Consider the following 4708-nt stretch of genomic DNA (forward strand, 5'->3'; position numbering starts at 1 on the left):
CCCGAGATTAGACTCTGGATCCGCCCCTGCTGCATATTGGTCCGGGGCTTAAGTGGTTAAAGAGCCGCCTCTGCTGGCAGCCGGGATCCCCCCCGCCATCAGCACAGTGCGCTCCTGTCTCCCAGCGAATCGGTCTTACATAGACTGGCCGGGACTCGGCACTGTGCTGATGGCGGGGGGGGGGGGGATCCCGGCTGCCAGCAGAGGCGGCTCTTTAACTAGGCAAAGTAGGCAGCCGCGAGGCCCCTGGAAGTGCGATGTCTTAGGCGACCGCCTAATTGGTACAGGAGGTACGAGAGATATGGAGGTACAGGGGGTCCCTGCTGAACCAGCTACATTTTAATCGATGTGTGGTCAGCATAACCCCCAATGGACATCACCGGTTTATCCTGCTCAGCAGGGGCGGGCCTTAGAGAATCGAGATCACATAAGGGCAGCACAGAGGCTTAGTGGTTAGCACTTCTGCCTTGCAGCACTGGGGTCCTCGGTTCAAATCCCGACCAGGACAGTGTCTGCATGGAGTTTGCATGTTCTCCCTGTGCTTTTGTGGAGTTTCCTCCGGGTTCTCCGGTTTCCTCCCACACTATAAAGACATGCTACCTTTTTGCGTTGGTGGTGCAGTGGTTAGCACAGCTGCTTTCCAAGCAGACGACCCGGGTTCGATCCCCGGCCAACGCCATTGCCAAGATGGCTTCCTCACTTGTAACCAAAACGAATGAAGTGAATGTGTTGTATGTTTGCATGGATTTTCTTAAACACTTTTGAATAATATATTGTATTTCTTACATTGGGATCTGATTACATTGTATTCTCATCTTCAGCCAGTAGGTGGAGCACTCGGCTCCTTTTCATCATTTTTTTTTTAGTCCTGAGGCACCCCAGTGCAAGGCCGCAAAACGCACGCAAAATCACGCTCGTTCCCGACACAGAGACGAGGCTCTGCTCTTTAGGGTTGCCATTAATCCTTAATAGTACCCCCCCCCCCCATGTGCAGGGGATGCAGAGCCTGGAATGGGGAAGTGTGCTGTGTGATGTCGGAGAGGAAAGGAGGAGAGGCAGACTGCAGGGGCACTGCACTGTACTATAAAGGGGACTGCACTGTAATCATTACAGAGCCCCTTTACAGTGCAGCCCCCCTTTATATCACAGTGCCTCCTTTACATCACAGCCCTCCTTTACATCACAGCCCTCCTTTACATCACAGCCCCCCTTTACATCACAGCCCCCCCTTTACATCACAGCCCCCCTTTACATCACAGCCCCCTTTACATCACAGCCCTCCATTACATCACAGCCCTCCTTTATATCACAGTGCCCCCTTTACATCACAGCCCCCCTTTACATCACAGCCCCCCTTTACATCACAGCCCCCCTTTACATCACATCCCCCTTTACATCACAGCCCCCTTTACATCACAGCCCCCCTTTACATCACAGCCCTCCTTTACATCACAGCCCTCCATTACATCACAGCCCCCCTTTACATTACAGCCCCCCTTTACATCACAGCCCCCTTTACATCACAGCCCCCTTAACATCACAGCCCTCCTTTACATCACAGCCCCCCTTTACATCACAGCCCCCCTTTACATCACAGCCCCCCTTTACATCACAGCCCCCCTTTACATCACAGCCCCCCTTTACATCACAGCCCCCCTTTACATCACAGCCCCCCTTTACATTACAGCCCCCCTTTACATCACAGCCCCCTTTACATCACAGCCCTCCTTTACATCACAGTGCCCCTTTACATCACAGGCCCCCTTTACATCACAGCCCCCCTTTACATCACAGCCCCCCTTTACATCACAGCCCTCCTTTACATCACAGCCCCCTTTACATCACAGCCCCCTTTACATCACAGCCCCCTTTACATCACAGCCCCCTTTACATCACATCCCCCTTTACATCACAGCCCCCTTTACATCACAGCCCCCCTTTACATCACAGCCCTCCTTTACATCACAGCCCTCCATTACATCACAGCCCCCCTTTACATTACAGCCCCCCTTTACATCACAGCCCCCTTTACATCACAGCCCCCTTAACATCACAGCCCTCCTTTACATCACAGCCCCCCTTTACATCACAGCCCCCCTTTACATCACAGCCCCCCTTTACATCACAGCCCCCCTTTACATCACAGCCCCCCTTTACATCACAGCCCCCCTTTACATCACAGCCCCCCTTTACATCACAGCCCCCCTTTACATTACAGCCCCCCTTTACATCACAGCCCCCTTTACATCACAGCCCTCCTTTACATCACAGTGCCCCTTTACATCACAGGCCCCCTTTACATCACAGCCCCCCTTTACATCACAGCCCCCCTTTACATCACAGCCCTCCTTTACATCACAGCCCCCTTTACATCACAGCCCCCCTTTACATCACAGCCCTCCTTTACATCACAGCCCTCCTTTACATCACAGCCCTCCTTTACATCACAGCCCCCCTTTACATCACAGCCCTCCTTTACATCACAGCCCCCCTTTACATCACAGCCCTCCTTTATATCACAGCCCCCCTTTACATCACAGCCCCCCTTTACATCACAGCCCTCCTTTATATCACAGCCCCCCTTTACACCACAGCCCCCCTTTACATCACAGTGCCCCCTTTACATTACAGCCCCCCTTTACATCACAGCCCCCCTTTACATCACAGCCCCCCTTTACATCACAGTGCCCTCCTTTACATCACAGCCCTCCTTTACATCACAGCCCCTCCTTTGCATCACAGCCCCCTTTACATCACAGCCCCCCTTTACATCACAGCCCCCCTTTACATCACAGCCCTCCTTTATATCACAGCCCCCCTTTACATCACAGCCCCCCTTTACATCACAGCCCCCCTTTACATCACAGCCCCCCTTTACATCACAGCCCCCCTTTACATCACAGCCCCCCTTTACATCACAGCCCCCCTTTACATCATAGCCCCCCCTTTACATTACAGTGCCCCCTTTATACTCCCTTTCACGCTGCTGACACCCATAGCGTCGGCGGTAAAACGCTGCTATTTTACCGTCAGATTTGCGGCCGCTAGCTGGGCGCTTTTAACCCCCGCTAGTGGCCGAGAGAGGGTTAATACCGCCCACAATGCACTACTACAGTGGCGTATTGCCAGTGGTACCGCGGCGCTGCCCATTGATTTCAATGGGCAGGAGCGCATTAGCAGAGCTGAGTTCACCGCTCCTAATGCGCTCCGAAGAAGCTGCTGGCAGGACTTTTTCTGACGCCCTGCCAGTGCACCAGTCCAGTGTGAAAGCCCTCGGGCTTCACTGGTGGGCACTGAAGGGCTGCACTGATGGGCACCGATAAGGCGGCACTGGTGGGCCCTGAGAGGTGACACGAATGGGTGGCACTGAAGGGCATTGATAGGTGGCACTGAGAAGTGGCACTGGTAGCTGGCAGTGATGGGTGGCACTGATGGGTGGCAGTGATGGGCACTGATGGGTGGCACTGAAGGGCATTGGTGGCACTGAGAAGTGGCACTGATAGCTGGCAGTAATGGGCACTGATGGGCAGCACTGCTAGGTGGCACTGATTGGCACCACTGGTGGGAATTGATAGGTGGCACTTGTGGGCATTGATAGTTGGCACTGGTGGGAACTTGCAGGCGGCACTGGCAGGGGTACTGGCGGCACAGAGGAGGCAGATGTGCCTCCTTCCTCTTCGGGACCGATGTCCCTTACACATAAGCCGGTGATTGTCAGCGTGAGGAGAAAAAAAAAAGATTACCGGGTTTTGTTTACATCACATGATCAGCTGTCATTGGCTGACAACTGATCACATGGTAAGGGGCCGTTACTACTCGGATCTGTGATCACCCGAGTCTCAGTGACTCGGTTGATCACAGTGGGATCTATTGACGTCCTCCCGGCATTTGGGGTCCGCCCTGTAGCCGTCATTCGGCTTGGCATGTTTGGTATCTATTTACTCCACACGACACACTTCTTTCCACTTTACCAAATCATTGGGTATCTGTTTGTTTTGCACTAACATTTATTTTGGTGGATTTTTCCCCCCTGAAATTATACATCTGATAAACAGCTGCGTAAATATTGTGCAACATAAAAAAAAAAAACGACAATTCTCCAGGGCCTTTGTATTTCAGAAGATACACTACATTGTCAAAAGTATTGGTACACCTGCCTTTACACGCACATGAACTTTAATGGCATCCCAGTCTTAGTTTGCGGACGGCCCCTTCCTGTTCCAACATGACTGCCCACCAGAGCACAAAGAAAGGTCCATAAAGACATGGAATGGATAAACAAGGAACTTGACTGGCCTGCACAGAGTCCTGACCTCTCATCCAACATCAGTGCCTGACCTCACAAATGCTCTTCTGGAAGAACGGTCAAACTTTCCCATAGACACCCTTCTAAACCTTGTGGACGGCCTTCCCAGAAGAACTGAAGGTGTTATAGCGGCAAAGGGCGGAGCCAACTCAATATTGAACCCTCCGGACTAAGACTGGGGGGTCATTAAAGATTTAACAAATTTTTCTCAGCTTAGCGCCTCGGTCAGGAGCTATAGATGGCTGGCGGTTCTTCTACCTTTAGCAGCCCCCCCTTCCCATTAGCAGGACTATCAGTACTTGGTAGCCCCCAAGTCTCTGCAGAAGAGCGCCCCCCCTGCCACAGTCCAGGGGCTGGTCGTTCGTCTGGGATGGCATTGGCTATTAGCACAATCCAGAGTGC

The 4708-nt window shown here is 52.7% G+C and overlaps 1 non-coding gene across 1 annotated transcript; it reads left to right on the top strand.

Annotated features, from left to right (window-relative positions):
* The first annotated feature begins 606 nt into the window (after positions 1 to 606).
* On the top strand, positions 607 to 678 carry TRNAG-UCC. Its single transcript has one exon. It is a non-coding gene; the product is annotated as a tRNA-Gly (tRNA).
* The last annotated feature ends 4030 nt before the right edge of the window (positions 679 to 4708 follow it).

Source organism: Rana temporaria, chromosome 4, assembly GCF_905171775.1.
Source record: "Rana temporaria chromosome 4, aRanTem1.1, whole genome shotgun sequence".
Taxonomy (NCBI): domain Eukaryota; kingdom Metazoa; phylum Chordata; class Amphibia; order Anura; family Ranidae; genus Rana; species Rana temporaria.